This window comes from Ambystoma mexicanum, chromosome 7p, assembly GCF_040938575.1.
Source record: "Ambystoma mexicanum isolate Mex_15411 chromosome 7p, UKY_AmexF1_1, whole genome shotgun sequence".
Lineage (NCBI taxonomy): Eukaryota > Metazoa > Chordata > Amphibia > Caudata > Ambystomatidae > Ambystoma > Ambystoma mexicanum.
In genome coordinates this window covers 140,701,245-140,720,640 of record NC_090939.1, presented here as the reverse complement: position 1 = coordinate 140,720,640, position 19,396 = coordinate 140,701,245, and positions in this window count along the sequence as shown.

Sequence of the window (19,396 nt, the reverse complement as noted above, 5' to 3'; positions counted from 1 at the left end):
CCAGGGAGCGGGCATTGATGAGGGCGCCCTTGATAAGTGGCTGTTCAGAGGTGCTCAGGGGGGCTGTTTGGGTGATGTTCAAAATTTGAGCGGTGTTAGCTTGATTGTGCGTGGGATGAGGGGAGTGTCTTTTGGTGAGTGTCTTGGGGGTTATGAACCGAGAGCCGAGTCGCAGGTTTCTGTCTTTCAATGTGCATGGGTTTCAGGGAGTGGGCGGAGCAGCAAATCGGCGGATCCATTCTATGGGCTGAGGGTGCCGTTAGGCTGGTCAATATGTTGGGCCTCGAAAAAAACCATAGTCGAGGTGTATGAGGGATGTTGGGTTGGGTGTGATTGTGGTCGTGGTTTGTGGCGGTGGTGTTGTTGTGGTGGAGCAAGGCGAGTGTAGCCGTTAAGGTGAGAGTGGCTAAGTAGAGGTTTGCCATGGGTGGTCAGTGTGAGACCTGGGTGTAGTTGGGTGAGGTTGACTAGATGGCAGTATGCTAGCGAATGATAGCAGTATTTATTCTGGATCAGCCGCATATGAGGAGTAAATTGTAAAATTTTCAGATTTAGTTTATCTTTCACGGGTTGGAATAAAAATTTCTCTGATACACCAGCGAATCATCAACCTCAATATTTTCCCCATTGAAGTACCATTTCCATTTCCTAGAAGCCCCTTTAGCATCATCACACACAATGTGAGATTTTACTGGGTTCATTAATAAGTTATTCTGCTTAACAAATGTCTCCACACTCTCTAATCTTCTTTTCAAACCAATGGGATGCTTGTCTAATAAAATTAAGTCGTCGGCATAGGATAACCACCCAACTTCAAGTTCCTCAATTCTAGGTGGAAAGTGAGAGGGATGTTGAAAGGCTAATGATAAATCGGATATGTACAAATTAAAACTCAACTATTAGCCAGACAAGGTTGTATCCTCCAACGAAAATATGACAAATTTCATTTAAGCCGATCATAACCTTCTACAGGCAGAAGGGTGTCCCAGTAATAACATACGGCAGTGATGCAATGATACATTCCCAACCAAAAATCTGTACTAAACTTGAGGCAATCTTCTGGAGGAAGTTATTAAGATTGCCATATGTATTTCCAATGGACAGAATTTGCTATGAAATCGCGAGGCAATCAATCGCATAAATAGTAAGATGGAAACATTTTGATGTCCTAAGAAAATTGCTAATAAATGACGATATACCAGCCATAGCAATCCTGAAATTCAACCCTACTGTCATGCACAACACAGTCCTACGGTCATGGCAAGAACACCTACTTCGAAAGTTAAAGGCCGAGGACATTTCGGTTGACACACAGCATGCAAAACTTAAACTGGCAAATAATGACTGGATCAGAACCTGACATACTAAAACTCTATACTCCAGAAACCTCCAATGCCATTCGGATATACAAGCACTTAATGAAATCCCAAAATATTTGGAATTATTCCCTGACTGTATGGTTCGCGCTGTTTACATGAAAAGTCGACTAAACAACCTACCCACAAGAGACAAACTAGTGACGATACGAAAAATTCAGAAAAGTGAAAGACACTGCCGCTTCTGCAAAAATAGTGAAGTTCCAGAGACAATTCATCATTTAGTAATGGTCTGTCCAGACCTCATGAACCAAAGAAAAATCTTTGGCAATCATTTCAACATATCGGCCCAGCAGTTGGATGAAGATTCCCGTTGGTCATTAATACTGAATGGCTGGGAAAAAAACGAATTTTCACAATTGTGAAATTTTTAGAACATGTTCTAAATCTGGATAGTAGACGACGAAAATAGTAAAAAGGAAAAACTGATTGACTGTCTATTTTAGTTACTTGTAGACTGAAACCAAGGATTTCATTTTCTATTCCTAAATTGTAAATAATAACTAATGAAAAGTTTGTAATAAACTAAATCATTTTAAATAAATAAAAGAAAAAAATATATGTACAAATTAAACAAATTAAACAGTGTAGGGACAAGCATGCAGCCCTGCCGTAAACCAACATTCACAGCTATTTTCCTTGAAAGAAACCCTTCCATATTAAGCCTCACTCTGTGTTTGTTATTAGAGTGGTATAAGAATATTTAACAGACCCACAGGAATTCCCCAATTAGTGAGCTTTTGCCATAGCCTTCCTCTGTCCACCCCGCCAAAAGCAGAGGACATATCCAAGCTTGCTAATAAGAGAGATTTCCTACCCCCAAGCCTGACTCTCCTCTGAAAAAGAGAGATGTCAAGAGCATTAATAGACACAGCCAATCCCCTTCCGATCCCTGTCTGAAACATACGTAAACACCCATAATCCTCCATCCACTGCACTACATCCTTTAAAACATTTTTAAAGGATTTATGAAACAGTCCAAAGGGCTAAAACCAGCAGAGATGGCCCCAATTCCCGACCCTCCTTTAAACCAGTATGTACGTGTGCGGACCCTAAACTCCAAACATACCTTCTTGCATAAATACTGGCCAGTGTCTTCTCCATAATTAGAGTATGCCAGTCCCCCACCCCCATAGCAGAGGCACAATCAGTAGAGAAAATCCTGATGAAGGGAAAAGGGGGAGAGATATTGCCAGCAATGCACAACGAAGATGTCGGCTCTGCACGACCAAGAAAATGAGAAGCTGCATTCATACACAGCAGGGTGGAGAAAATCACAGAGCCGCTGAGCGTGCAGGCAAGTCCACGCAGCCACACAAAAGCCCCTTAGACCACAGGGGACTAATAGGAGGAATGGACCCGCCCTCCCCAATTGAACCTACTTAGGTCCACCATGAATCCAGGATCGAAAATGGGACCATAAAACTTGAAATTCAAACTCTGCCCTGATCATATCGATACGCTTGTGTGTGCAAAAAAAGCACACATTTCAAAACCGAGAGAAACTCTGTTCTTTCAGAAGCAAATCCCACTAAAAGATCCATTGTTTTTGAAATAAGAAAGCAATTGTTTCCATATAAAGAACATGAATTAGAAAATTGTTGTCTCAAGATGTACACACTCTTTATGTGGATCTACAATAACTCCCATGAATCAATCTTCCTGATGAACCATAGAATGACGAAACACATGTAGAGGGATTCTAGAGGAGACAAATGTATAGAAAACATTTTCATCTATACAAATAAGTTCATTACCTAAGGAATGATTATGAGGACTTATAGAGAAAATGATCTACTAATAACACTTAGATCTATTGAAATTGGGTAACACAAGATTGAGAGAATAGATCACATATAATGATACTCAAGAAGTTATGAGTTTCTGATCAATGGAACATTCAAATATCCAGGCAATTGAATGAAGAACATTGATTTGTGGACACATAGATTTGTGAACTATCTTCCATTAAGGCGATTCAGAAAAAAAGATATCCATATTTTCTTTTTCAATACCTATAAAAGTACCTTTTTTTGAAACTTCATACTTGTGGCCTATTTATTGAAGAACCAAACAAATGTATGGATAAATGTTTGTTTTGAAATGCGCACTAATATCAATGCAATTTATACAATATCCTGCTCGGTGAGTCAGCTTGGGAAAAATGGGCAGGGCTAAACCCACATTTAAAGACTTATCCCATCCCATGCACGCACAGGGAAGGAAAGACAGGGCTATATTGGGTAGGGAAAGGTGTCCAAACAGCACAGGGATAGGGCTACTTAATCACACAACAGGAAGCAGAAAGTCTGGGTTATTCAGGTGAGGTTGGAGGTAGAGGTGGAGGTCGACCAAGAGGCCAGCAGGAGGAAGGAAGGAGTGGTGACTTGTGGAGGGGAAAGATGGAGCAGGGGAGCTATTGGCTTGGGAGGGAAAGTGGTTCTACAGTTTGAGTGTACATGCTTGTGTAACGAGTGAGTAGAAGAAATCAGTGTGAGGAATGAATGTGAATTGACTGGTAGAGAATGGAAGAAGGGTTTGTGTAGTTTGGAAGGTGGAGCAGTAGAGGGGAGAAAGAGAGTAGTAGTGGGGAGGAGGAGTACAGTCAAGGAGAGGAGAAGCATAGTAGTGGGGAGTAGGAGAGTAATAGTGGGAGGAGAGTAGTAGAGATGGATAATGAGAATACTTGAGGGGAGAAGAAGAGTAGCAGTGGGGATGAGGAGAGTAGTAGTGGGAAGAGGAGATTTGTAGTTGGAGGAGGAGTTAAGTGGAGTAGTAGGAGTGGTATCATCAAAGGGTGGAGGTGAGGAGTTGAAGGAGTGAAACACTGGCGGTACAAAAGAGTGGTGGAAGGAGTAAGGTAGAGGGGAGACAGTAAGAGTAGATGGGACGAGGTGAGCACACTTGTGGGCATGAGTGAACCAGTCCAAAGTCAATTGAGTAAATTCAAGGCACTAGCCACATTTTCTATTAGAATACTAACAACTGGCTAGAATAGGCACAGTTAAGCAGTTCCTGAGGGAGCAGAGATATCCGGCATCTTAGGGAGACCTGTCTAGATGAAGGCAGGCATTAGACAGTAGGGGTTACAGTTTGGTAGCACTAACTTGGGTTTACGGATGGCCGGGTATGAGAGGAAATCCCACCGGAGATGAGGAAGGGTTCTGCCCTAGAGCCAAAAATAATTTAATGTGGAACCTTGAACCGTACTTGAGACCCAGAGTGATGCTTGTGCCATTTGTGACATTAAACACTACAAATAGTTCAGTACAAGTTACAAAATGGTTCATGATTATATTCATGACATTCCCCCTCTTTCACAAAGACCACCATTAGTAGTGTAGTGACAGCCCTTCCTGCATGTAAACAGCCTATGACCACAGGGTCTTTCTTCCTTGACTGTTGTCACGTGATACCTCCAGTGAGGCCACCGCAGAATCAAAAGAGAGAAACTAGACACGGGAGGTTGGCAGGAGGAGGGATAGTTCAGAGTACCCAAGAACCTGTGAGTGGCAGGCAGGTCATAGTGAAGCTAGAGAGCAGAGTACGCTGTGAAGACCTAAAGACATTGGACATTGGCCAGTTCCAAGATGTAAGCAGTGGGAAGTCATTTGGACACTGACAGAGACACCTAGCATAGGTGTTGGTGACATCCAGAGATACTTGATAGATTCCCAGTAAGAGAGGTGGGAGTGACCGGTGAGCCACTGTAGCCAGTCCAGGACATCGAGCATATGCTGGGGGCAGAGTCGTCTGCATTGATGGAGAAGTGATGAGAACGAGAAACCGGGGAGCATTCTGATGCAACGAGTTGTACGCATGTGGGGGCCAAACCGCAGGGAGAAATAGAATTGGCAAGAGACTCTGAGAGTGAAAAGGAGGCACCAAAACGATGGAACAACAGGGTGAGAGAGAAGCAGTGAGAATAGCCGACTGTGAAGAGAAAGAGACAGAGAGCAGACAGCATCTAGCAACAAGACCAGGAGCTAGACCTTGGGGAATCACAGAGCCTTGAGATTCATTGAAAAACATTGCACTTTGAGAATTGAAGTCCACATTGAAAGAAGCCTCTGAAAAAGAGAGTGGAGATTCACTGAGTGGAGAAACACTGAACTTTGGTATTTGAAGTCTGGCTTCCCAGACTCTACTGATAAAGAGGCTGAGCAGAGAATATTCCAGTGGATACATACTGCATATTTGGGAATTAGAGTCTTCCTTTGCAGAGCATTCTAAGAAAGAGGCTGAATTGAAGATACTTTGGTGGATCAATGTCACATTTTGGGAATTAAAGTCAAAGTTTCCAGCTCTCTCTGAAAAAGAGTGGAGAATCATTGATTTACATCCAGGAAAGAGGCGTCGGCCAATCTGGAGGCTGGGAACCCAGGTGTGAGTCCATATTCACCACAGTGTTCTCTCCTGGGGATTTCTGCACGCCATTTAGCCTAACCCCAGACCCTCATTTGGCACAACAACGCCTCCCTTAAATCCAAATTACATTTCCCATCTGCTGCTCCAGGCTTCCTCACCGTTCTGTTGCTAGCACCATAGAAATAGAAAATGGACACAGTGTCTTGTCTATTTTCCATGGTGTTGTCCATCTCTGCTGTGTATGGGAAATTGGGCACATGCACTATGTGTGGAGCACATGCTCCATAAAAAGTACATGAAATGGGTATTCATACCCCATAGGGATCATTCGGTTGCAATTAGTATTTAGCCCCATGTTTGGGGATGTACAGGGCTGTCGCCAAGGCCTTTGCTTCACTTGGGCATACCTTAGGCTAGGAATGGCATGCCGTTAACTGTCCATGTATGCTCCTGAAAGTGGGACTGATCACGGTATTGGAAAAAGTTTTATAGAGTACGTGGAATGCATGTCTACATTCCCAGAATCTCCTGAGAAAGAGATCATGTAGAGTAACATTGACATTCAAAATGAAAGTTTGACTTCCCACAATCCTCTGAAAATGAGACTGGGTGGAATATCATTGCATATTGGGAATGGAAATCTGGGTTCCAAGACAGCTCTAAGAAAGAGACCAAAAGGAACAACCTTACACACTGAGAACTGAAGTCTGAATTCCTAGTGCCCTCTGAAAAGGATAACTGAGTTGGGCAGCCTTGAACACTGAGGACTGAAGTCTGAGTTCCCAGAACACCCCGGGAAAGAGTCAGAGTGGACTAACATTTCACACTGAATTGTTGCTCCATTTCTCAGATCCCTCTGAGAAAGATACTGAGTGGTCCAACATTACATTCTAACAATGGAAGTCCAAGTACCCAGAATCCTCTGAGAAGGAGACCAAGTGGGAAAGAAGTTGACACTGAAAATTGAAGTCTGAGTTCACAGAGCCCTCTGGGGAATGGAGTGGATGTAACAACATTGTCGAATGAGACTGGATATCAATTTTCCTAGAATCTTGTGGGAAAGAGACAGAGAGGAACAACATTGCAAACTGGGGATTGTAGCCTGAGTTCCCAGACACAACCAAAAAAATGGCTGAAAGTACAGCCTTTACCTGCTGGGTATTGAAGTGCAACTCTCCAGATAAGTTTGAGGATTCATTAATTAATTACATATCTAACAACACGCTTAATAGCAGTGACCAGTCTCTAAGCGTGGTACCTGGATTGAAACTGGGTTGCTCTGATTTATCTTGCTTCCAAGACAAACGCCTTGCCCCTCAGCTATCCTCCCAGCCCAAGAATGAGACCGAAAGTGATACGGCCAATGACCAAAAACGGTTCTGAGACCAAAGCAACTTGAAAACGCTAATGTGAAATTCATTATTCAAGCTTTAGTCATCTTGTTAAATTAAATCTCCTTCACCTGGTGTCAGAAGTAGGATGCAGCTATACCTTACCCAAAATAAAACCTGCCAATTTGCCTATTTTTACACTTTGCATTGGCACTCCATTTTGCATATGTAGAAAATAGCATTTAGTGAAACCAAAATATGTAACTACTGGTGTTGGTGGTCTCCTACATGCAATTACCACTTTATATACAAAAATCCCCTATGATTCATCCTGAAGAGGCACTTGTGGTTAAATAAACGTTACTCCAGGGAGTCCAACCCTAATTGAGGTGTAGATTGAGTGGCTGGATTCAATCTGTATAGGTGAAAAGCATGCGGACAGCGCAATGTGATTCCCTACAGGACACCTGTCTTCAAAGCAGCACCAGAATCATCTGGGTCCGGAGGAACGTATTACTGGGGCAAGGCACCAGAGTCGATAGAATAGATCTCAAGAGGAGAATAGCAAATCCTACATTAAACGGTCACATCGAATGAGAAGCTTAGCCTTGAGAAAGACGGATAAGTCAAAAGACATGTTGGCTGTTCAACCTATATTGAATATGAAGAGAATAAATCGCCACATCAAAAATATTATGAACTCTGTCATAAATAATTTGGAATTTTAATCATGCACTCAATTTAGGTCTACCAATAGATTTGGGCCGGGCGAGCAAAGCTAGTGGTACACATACACTTTACTCGCTCTAAGATCTTGGGTTTACTACAGACTATTAGCCACCTGGTTGGACTTCTCACCTTGGAACTCACGTCTCAGCCCAATTGGACACAATTTAACCCTGCCCTCTCTTTTACTCAGTCTGTTTAGCACCTAGAAATGCCAAGACTTGAACATTCCCCAAATCCTCCTCTAGGGCAAGCCCCAGTCTTTCCAAATATCAAAATAATGAGTACAGATAGGGAAAGCCATGAGACATCATTATTATGCATATGGTAAAATGTTCCCGTAGATATCTTGACTTAAATATCCATTCTGCACTTTGTTCAAAAACATGTATGGAGTTAATCAGCAATTCTGTCCAATGTGCACAAGGACAAATCCTCGAAAAGAGATTCATGCCATGTTTTAGACATCATAATATATATTTAATATTTTACCAAAACATAACATGGTTCATATAAAATAACCTAGCATTCTCAGGGATACACATATGCACATATTACTTTATACTGACTTAAAAATACATATCAAAAAGTTGTTTTAATATTCATAAAATTCTCTAATAACAAACCACATACATAATTCATCACTTATGAGATAAATGTCAAAATCATAAAACATAAAAACAAACTCAGAATTTAATTACAAATTTGATTTAAAAAAGTGAACTATAGTTTTGGATGACATATCACACACAGATCCAGTGGTCCCGCAGAAGACTAAAAATAGAGGAGAAATCAGAGATAAAAGTCATTTTGGATGAGTTGAAGTCCTGAGTACCCCAGATTCGTGTCAGGTGCTGGGGGGGTCCTAGAATATATATAATTATATATATAGAGAGCTGGGAGGTTGCTGTGGAGAGCTACAGACATGTAAAGCTTGCCCATGCCACAGACTGAAGCAGTGAGGATTCGCAAGGGCACGGGAGAGACTCCTGACATGGCCATTGTTGAGGTGCAGAGTCGCCTAATGGATTCCAGTGGGAGAGGCGGGAGTGAGAGATCTGATGCCATAGCCACTCCAGGACATCACTATAACAAAGAATGTTCTGCCACTTTCGAATTCTACATACATCAAAATCCTGCATGTTTCTGTGTGTATCGTTCTGGGGTGTTTAAATCCCTCCTAGCCTTCGGGTACCAGAAATATGGATATTTCTATTATTAATTAGGAAATACAGACTAATTGGGCCTCATTCCGAGTATGGCGGTAAGGGATACCGGTCACCGTTAATGAGACCGGTGCCGGTAATCCCTTACCGCCACATTCCGAGTTCCCTTTGCGCCCTCATCCCTAACGCCTGCTTTTAGCAGGCGTTAGGGACGAGGGCGCAAAGGGGCTTTTTAGCCAATAACGGTGGCCGTAAAGTGCGGTCACCGTTATTTGCAATTTCCCCATTCCCATTGAGTCCTATGGGGGCTCATTTGGGAATGGGGAAGAGCCCTGGGGAATGGGAAATTACCACCCTGGTCAACTCGGAATAGGGTGGTAATTTCCCATTCCACCAGGGCGGTGCCGGTAACGGTCCAGTGCCGACCAAGGCGCTACTACCGCCATTGGTTAGCGCCGGACTCGGAATGAGGCCCATTGTATTTCTTTTTCTTGGCCGTTTTGAATTGGCCCTGTTTATTTCTTTTTATAACATTTTCATAGCATTGCCATAATAGTTTCTCAGGGTGCTAAATTTTCAGACGAAAAATAATAAGTGATTAAACATATATACGTGGTTAAAAAAACATGTGCATATAATTAGAAAAGAGGAGATATTTTTTCACCCAGCAACTTAGTTTATTCATGTATATTTCACAGACCACAAGCCTTTGGTCAAAGTTAGTGCATAGACCTGTTTGCAATTATAATCTCCTCTTTCTGGGTTCATCCTTGGGGAGAGAGATTTCTGCACAGGTAGGGAAGCAGTGAGAATAAGGAACAAGGGAGAAAGCTGGTGCAGTAAACAGTGTGAATAAGGTGCCAAATGTGTTTGAGCTAATAGCTTTCCTTTGGGGTTCCATGTGGTTGTGGAACGCCGCCAGGAAGCCAATGAGCTACCAAGAAAAGGGACCCTCCTTCAATTTCAATTGAAAAAATAAAAGTAATTTATTCGCTGACTGACCCGAATAATCCTACAAGCTATTAACACAAACACACTCTTTAATGTCACATCAGATACAGGGACAAATGTGGCCCAAACTTTCAGATGAACTCACATAGTCTTGAGAGAGCCATAACGGCAAAACACCAAGCACGTCCTACTGTTGCTATTGTTGACCTAATCAATAACATGAATAATACATACAATGAATGTATTATAGATTGCAATGTTGGAGCTATTTAAGCAGAATGCCATAATTATATGTGTCCACCGCGGAACATACTGTAGATTGTTTTCCTATTTCATTTATAATGGTGATAAGGTAAAGATACCCACCCCGAAAGTGTATGCCGCAGGACCTTACCAAACAAAGATTCAATTATTGAATAACATTTATTTAGTGGAGGGCACCCAGTGACTATTAGTTTACATTTTGAGTGATAAAGTGGCCTGTGAATGTTCTGCAGTTACATTGTTGCACCTTGAGAGTAGATCACTGCATTGATGAGGTCCTGAAAAGTTTCCTAGAAAAGGAAGAAAGAAGCCACCTGGAGACTGTTCCCTCTCATAGGACAGTGGTTATAAATTACGGGGACACAGGCTGAAGTGTGTGGCTCGTAGAAGCAGAGAAAGGAGGCCAAAGAACCAGGCCTTCCCCCTCTTCTTCAGATGATCCTTGTTCTTCCCTCATCCTCCAGGAGGATGGAAAATGTGAAACAAAGGGGACATATCTGAGAAAAGGAGGCGTATACCAAAACCTCTCCCAATTGCCGATCAAGTTGGGCTGTAAATTCCAGTCAACACAGGCCCTTCAGAAAAAAACTCCAAACTCAGCAATTTCAGCAAATGGCGCATCCGGAGTTCCTGTTGATCTCTTTTGTCAATCCCAAGATTGTTGGGGAATGCGTGGAGTCTAGGAAAATTCCTTCTATAGGGAATCCAGCTTGGTATATGTACATAAACTACTTGCCCAAAACGTGCACGTTTCTGGATCATTGACATTATTTAACAGGGCATGACACCACCAAGCGATTCTCTGGGGTAGGCACACTTGATTTAGAAAGAAATGTTTTATATATGAGGATCTTCGGAGTGCCTTCCTACTCTCTCTTTAATTGACCACTGTAAAACCAAAGAAAACAAAAATAATTTGGGAACATGTTCATACTCATAAAAATCATTCACCCAATATGTACTGTTTTAGACAGGTCTTCACAGGCAATCAGATCCAATCTCTTTTTGCAGATAGAAACAGTATAATAAACATCCTCGGGCAACAAGTGAAGGCTTTCAGTGCTCTGTGTATTAAAGCTTCTCGATAAGCCACCATTATCAAGGTCTTTCACTTTATATATCCTGACCAACCAGTGCTCAGTGGTGTAAGCTTCCTCGAGTACGTCAAGTTCAAAGTCTTTGTTTCCAATCTTTGCATCTCTCACTGGATCATACCCTGGGGGCCATTTTGCTTCTGTGTAAACCTGTCCAAAGTGATAGTAGCACATCTTGTTCATAAGGCAGTTGAGTAATACTGGAGAGCCTTCTCGATAGACTCGAAACTCTCCTGTTGGAGTGTAATAATCATGCTCCTTAATGTGTTTGCAAGTGTCTGTGCTTCCTCCGATACGCACCATCCACAAAAACATGTTGATGTCATCAGAAGAATATCCAGTGAGGCCTCCAAATATAACCAAGACGTAACTGACATCAAGATCTCTCATAATCTCATATGCCTTCTCCTCCATGGATGCCAATGCCTGCCCGATACGCGATATGTGTGTGTTATTCCAGGTATTATTGTCCACTAAAATAGTTCGATTCGCCATATTTGTGATTTGATACCCGTAATCCCACCAAGACATGACCTTTGCATCCTCTGGGGTATTGTGGCAGAGACAATAATATGCCTCACGAAAATCATCAAAGATAATTCTACTACCATCTCCCCCATGCGCAGATAGTACAATGGACAGAGAGGAATAGGCCTCGCTGGTCACCCAGGTGGAGTGGAAGGTGTATGTAATCAAGAAAAACGCCATGACTAGGACCATAGCCTTGGCAACCTTATCTTCTAACTTCTTCTCTTGAAGTTAGCTAAATCCAGCTCCAAATTTAAAAGACCATCCCAACTTTTCTGGAAAACAGCTTCCCTTTCCTACATCTTTAACACCAGTTTTTCAATGTTGCATAATGAAAAAATGTCTTCCAACCATGATGCCAATGTTGGAAATCCAGTTGACTTCCAATTTGGCAATATTAGCTTTTTTGCCACTAATGCCCCTTTCAATATTCAGGTGACTTGATGGTGTCCCAAATCTTCCAGGATCTTTTCTTCTCCCAGAATCAATGTCTCGAAGTCCAAGTCCAGATCTTCATTCACCACCTTATTCATCAATTCGGTCATTTCTTTCCAAAAATCTTTCACCTTGTAACAATCCCAAAACATATGTTCTAATGAACCTCCGGCGTGGCCACAACCCCATCAGGTGTCCGTCAGACTTAAGCCTTGTTTATGCATTCTAGCTGGTGTCCAAAATACTCTGCTCAAGATCTTAACTTGACGGACTCTCTCTCCAATATTAAATGACATCCTTTTGATATTTCCAGAGAGAGCCTCCCATCTTTCTTGTGTCATTTCCTTATTTAGGCAAGCCGACCATGATGTCATGAGCTTTTCTTTTCCCTCTGAATTCCTGCTTAACAAGTTGTAGATTTTAGATGCCATATTCTCGTGACTGCCTATTTTCTCAGTGAGATTCATGCACGTTTCAATCTCAGATAGTCGCTGTATGTGCAGTCAGAAGAGCTTCAGAGTGCCATGGTGATAAAGTCCACTACAGGAAATAGGACACCTTTTTTGGCTGGTATATCAAAACAACTAAAGAACATACAGAATCACAGGCAAGATATTGGGCCTCACTACAACGAGGGTGGCCGCGTAATCAACGGTGCCGTTCATTCTGGGCCACCACATTACGAGGTATGCAGTGGGTCCCGCTCTGGACGCCTGGCCAGACCAGACGTGCAGAGCGGGACCCGCTAGCAGTCCAGGATGCTAACAACAGGCCCGTCATTAACGGACCCATTGTTAGCAACCTCCCCATTCACATCGAGCCCTGTGGGGGCTCAAATGAGAATGGGGATATACCAGGTCTGGGTCCTGCGAAAGGGAATTACCGGGCCCTCCAAGGTCAGAATGGCCCGGTAATTCCCTATTTTTGGGACCCGGACCTGGTACCCGGTTTGGGGGTAGCCATGCCGGTAAGAACGACATGGCTACCTCCAAACTCCTAATGAGGCCCATTGTGACAAGGTCATGGACTTGAACCAGTCGTGGGGGGATGGGGACTCCTCTCAACATGCGGCAGAAGGCATACCATGATTTTTGCCAGTCCTGCCACAGAAACGGGGTAAGGAATTTGGGAGGGCCTCATTCTCTGGCCCCCAGTTCTGTGCCTTGTTACAGGTGGAAAGTACTATTGTCAATCACCCAATGCCTGAAGTTCCTTGTTCTGACCAGAGTTTTGTTTCTTTCATTTCAGGACTCCATATACCAGGAAGCACTGCAGGGCATGGAAGTCACTGTGCTCCTGGAGAAAAACTCACCATCTTCACGTGCAAGACGGAAACAACATTATAGGGTTAATGTGTTCACTGAAAACCAAAATGCTAGATGCGTTTATAAAATAAATGTCTATCTTTCTATGAGGCATTCACAGGATAAGAGATTTCCTAGGCAACAAGTGTATCCACTAGCCATGTCCAGGTTTCTGCATTGGTTTTCAAAACAATCTCCTTAATTTGCTTTGAGCATGTGCTCACTTTATCAGTCTTGTTATTGCGGGTAGTAACTTGCAAGCACTATTTTTAAAACATAAGCAACAAAGAACACAATAATTCACAAACATACACAATATGTTAAACAAAATAAAGCATTGATATCATTATCTATTATAATGTGATTGTCTAACAGGCAAATCTGGGTTGGGACTTAGCCTTTAAGAAAAATCTGTTTTAGCATCTTGGGAGTAATTCCAAAGATTTCACCAATGGCTACAACACGAATGAGCAGGGTCTGAAGGACACTGCTGGTCCACACGATCTTGACCTGCCTGGGTAAGAAAAACAAGCATATTTATTAAGTAGGCCAAGACTGTATTTCTAGTTTTTGCGCAAAAACTGTCACTTTGCCAATTTTTGCAAATTCTGATTTTTAATGCTTGCTTCCATAATTTGGAGGCAAAATTGATTTACAAATCTGCACTGCCTCGGAAATAAGCAGCAAACAGCTTTCAGATGCCTTCACCCCAAGACAGTAAACTGCTCATGGGCTGAAAACGGGCACTTTGCCAATTTTCCCAAATTCAAATGTTTTGACTGCACGAAGTGAGGGCGAATAACGAGGGCAACGGGCCATTACCCCCGTTCCAGCCCTTGGAATCGGGGATGATTAGGACTATTGGCACCCAGGTTTCCAAAGCAGTAAATTGGTGTGCTAAAAAAAATATTTTCTTCGTTTAACGCTACACCGCACGTGTCCCATTGAACGAAGGAAAATTATTTTCCAAGATGGCCAGCATGGAAGGAAAAGCAGGGCTCTATACACAGCTCCTTTTCTCTCTCCATGGCAACCTGCGGGAGCGAGGAGGAAGGTAGAGTGCCGCTGCCGCAGAAATACGGTAGGTGGGGCGTGGGGCATGGAAAAAATGGGATGGAGGGCAGGGGTAAGAAGGTGGTGGGGGAGCCGTCCGTTAGGCAAAATCGAACACAGGCTTTCACCGGTGGTTTAAGCCTGCGTTCCTAGCTACCTGATTGGCTGGCTCCCCCTGTCAGGGTGCTAATGAACATAGATACATAGACGCACCCAGAAGGTGGACTGTAAGGAACTCATGGTGGCAACAGTAAAGACAGACACAAGTGATCACAGTTCAGGGGTGTTTATTAAACTGTATAAATAGGTTGGAAAAACGCCAATTCTAAACCTAAATCTAAGACGGGAGCAGGCTATGACCATCAAATAATAATAAGGCATTCCTAGTGGCTTCTGTCAATTAAAAAAAGGGCCTATACTAAAAAGAATCTATTGCCAATCCTCGCAACTAAATACAAAAGAGTGGAGAATATGGTTCACAAGAAAGAAAGAAGTGTTCACAAATGGTAAATCAGGATGTTATAGCCAGGAGTCTCCCTTCAGCACGTTTTGACCCCGGGAAAAGGCAGAACTCCTGAGCACAGCACGCTCTCGGGCTTTCCCAGCACAAGACTACTGTTCCGTTCTAAGGTATCGGGATCTTTGGTGGTTAAGTCTCTTTTCTACAAAGAAAGTCTCTTGCCTCCTAGCACCTGCTTTGTTCAAAAAAACAAAACAAAAGTTCCTCTTCTGTATGTATATTGGGTAATGGCTTTCACCCCTGGGATCCCCCTCTTCTGGGTTCAGACCCCTCTCGAATGGCAGCCTCCTTCCATCGGGTTCACTACGGCTTTTATTCAAAAGATTTCACCTGTTGCATTCACCAGTCTCAATGTCTTTTTAAACAATCCACTGTAGACATCCCTTCAGCGGGTTCACTCTTGTCAACACAATGTTCATTGGGGAATCATGCTTCACCCTGTTCTGCAGGCATCTCTCAGTCGGGTTTACATTTACCAGTCAAACAGTTCCATCTACTTTTTCATGATACAGGACTTTTCCATTAGCTTTACAATTACTTGCCGGTCAAAGACTTTCGACCGTACAGGGTTTATACTCGACCACTGTATGACCGCTTTGACCTTTTTTCCTTGCGGCTCTCCTAAGGCCTTCTGGTATCAGTAGTTTCAATAATAAGGGGGATCAGCCAGTCTTTTAAGTGAGCACCCACGTGGCGCTGGACTCCTTTGCAGCTGGTTTTCCCGTGCAGTGTTAACAGTTCTTTGATTTCCCTTAATTTGCCATTTGCAACTTTTGTTCAACACATTTAATTTTCTTATCAGTTCTCCCTTCGACTCACCGACTGTGATGAACCGCTTGCAGAGGCGTAGACTAGGTAGGGCCTGAGCGGGCAAGACCCACTCAAAATCTGCAAATGCCCACTCCGCACTGCTGTGTGGGCATTTACAGATGTTAATGTCACTGCGGTGGGCCCAACTACATTAGCTTCAGGACCCATTATTTAGACAATCCTGGCTAGGCCTCTGACCGGTTCGCTTTTCTTGTATCTGGAGTCAAGGGCGCTACACGGTAGAAAGCCTCTCTCCCTGATTTGGTTATAAGTGGAGGAGGGCTCAGTGCACAGTTGATATCTGCTACAGTACACGTCAGCTATTGTTCGTAGTCTTATGATTCCTTCTACGGAGGCTCGCGGGTCTGGGTCGAAAGGGCAAGGCTGCATCTCTCCTTGTCACCGCTTCGGTTCTTGCCGCTTTTCTCCTCCTCTTGAAAAGCCATCCTGGAATAGCTCTCTCGTTTTGCGTTCAGCCTTGCTTGTAGTGTGCTCTCGTGCTCCAGTGTTTATCACTGTGGGGAAGGGAAAGGTCCCTCAGGTGTCAGAGGTTATTATTAATTGCTTGACTCTGCCTGACCCTTGTTTTGGGACATGTTACGTAAACACACTGGTCTTAGTCCGTTGACTTTCATGGTGTAAGAAAGCGTTCATGTCAGAAAAAGGGGGTGGCGGGGCAGAGTTTCTGAGTATCCTACATGGTAGGATGGGGAAATGGTGTTATGTGAAAAGGGATACCACGTCACACCCATCAGTGACCCACTTAGACTCCCCGAGACCCCCCATCCAGGTGATCCTCCCACACTGGTCCACCCTCAGGAACTGGATTCAATAGCGATGGCTGTGTCCTGGCTACCTGGATGGCAGATCCCCGGGGACTAGTAAGGGAGACACCTTCAGGTTTCTCACAGAGTCCAAAACAATATTGCTGTCCAATGGTAAGCTTGTCTGGTGTTCAGGGGTAATAGTTTCTCTTGCACTACAGCACAGAAATCCACATTTCTCTAGAGTCTTACTTCAGGTACAACACTATTCTCTGCTGTAAAACCTGCCTCAGCCCCATGTGTGCATTTAGACCACTTTTGGGGTGGAGGTTAGGCTCTGGCTTGCAGGGTTTGATGCAAATCATGACAGGGGCAGGAGGCCTACCAGGGTTTTCACTAGAGCCAGTGCTGTCCCACAGGCGTGGTGAGGGATTTGGGAGGATCCCAGTCTCTGCCCCCTATGCCCCCTTGTGCCTTGTTACAGGTGGAAGGTACCACTGTTAATCACCCAATACCTGAAACCCCAGGGTTTGTCCAGAGTTCTGTTTCTTTCATTTCAGGAGTCTATCAGGACGCACTGCAGCATATGGAAGTTGATGCGCTATGGGAGAAAAATGTGCCCTCTTCCAAGATGGAAACAGCAGCACGAGACCCGCTAACATTTTCTCCAGTGAACCAAAACGCACTGATTATCTGCAACGGCGACCTGGTCAGAGAGTCTAATGCAAATTTTACAAATGAAAAGGTGGCAGAGCTTAGAAGGGCGTTTCGCACTGCTGGGGCACTACCCAGACAGAAATAGCAGAAATAGGAACACGTGACTCAGTTAGCCAGTTGTAATGGAGGGAAAGACCAGAACAGGAAGTCAGAGGTATAACAACCCAGTGAGGTCAGGTGGGGCAGAAGTGGAACAAGAGACCAGGTGGAAGAAGGATGGTGGAGCAAAGTGCTGAAAAGTCTGTGGTAGAGGTTGTGGCAGTTGAGCTCTTTGTTGTGAAAGAGAGAGTGGTACCTCTGTATCAGAGTGCATTATCAGAGTTTGTGAATGGTTGTTGCAAGGTGTGAATGGGAATTAGAGAGGGAATAGAATGGTAAGTGAGTGGAGTAAGGAGAGGTTCTGGTCTGAGAGCTTGTGATTTAACGTGGCAGTAGAGGAGGGAAGTCGAGTAGAGGAGAGTGGAGAAGAGAGGCGAGCCTGGAAGAGAGGGTAGAGGAATATATATTGGAGTGTAGAATGGAATGGAGAATCTCGTAGAAAGTAGAAGGGAGAGGATGTTGGAGGGGAAGGGAGTACAGTTCAGAGGGGGTAGAGTAGTTAGGAGATTGTGTGACCATTGGAGGGACAGAAGGAGGAATCCGAGGAGAGGAGAGGAAACGAACAAGAGGGAGTGTTGTGAAGTAAGAGACAGAAGAGAGAGAGGAACGGAACACCAAGGACACAAACACACAGGTATAGACCTGCTGAGTGAGAGGGACTAGGCACTTGAAAAGGCATAGATCTTATTGAAAACCATATCCACTGGAGTTTTCAGGATAGGTGTCCCCTAGAAGAATCCTGAAGGGAGTCAGATAGAAAACGCAGAAGCCTTTAGGCCACCACTCTATTCAGAATTGTAGATAGTAGGTATGACTGATCTCTGTTTGCCAAGCTGGGGAATAGGGAAGCCTGGGCTATGGAAGTGGGAAGCAAATGGAGACAAGAGATGGCCGTGTGTTGCATTTCATTCATCTACCATAACGTTGTTGACCTATCTGAGTTCTACCAAATTAAACCCTTGAACCATCATCTGGAGTCTGGACAACTTGAAGTCCATCTGTGACAATTTCTAAAAAAAGATTCCCACGTCAAATTACAAGATCAACTGAAGAAACTAAAAGACTTCAGAGCAAATCTGACCATTCCAAGAAATAACAAATTCCATAACTGGCTCTGTCTATCATTATAAGAGGTGCCCCACATCAGAAGAATAATAGCAAGTAATATTGAATCTTCCAGCCTATCAACCACAGCCACAGGCATCTGCACCCCCTCATCGTACAGATGAATAGATTGAGTTACACAGGTCAGATTCCATCACTAGTGACCCTCCCACATTCATCCAATCACTCCCAGGCAACCACAAGCAAGCCTTGCAACCCAGTCATGCTCAGCCCTTACTTTGCTGCATGATAGAGGAGGAATCTGAAATCTGTTGGAACCCCTGGCAGGGAGCATTTTCAACTTTCGTAGGGTTCCCTGGCTACACACCTCAAGCAAGCTCCCTCGCGTTCCCACTACTCCAATTGTCCAGCACTGGACACACACTGATAACTGTCCAAAACTGGTGGAGCTCCACAGATCTGTTTAGCAGTGTGACATGGTTCTATAACATACTAGATGTTCCTGCCAAGCTCCATGGGTTCCAAGAAGAACTCCATGTCAGAATAGACTGCAATAAACCAACTTGTACTGATGTAAATCAGCTCCAGCGAGCTGCTATTCCCCCATATACTTCCATTTTACTTCCACAGAAATGACACTGTCCCCCACAGAAGCCATGAGGGAAAATCTAAATGAGTTCACAGATATACAACCGATAATCTAGCAAGATTAGTGCATGCCGACTAATTGCACACAATGAAAAATGACTGAAAACTGGATTCTGGAATAAGACAAACAATGGAGCCTGCACAGCAAACTATTGTGTTTTCATTTGAAATGGCACT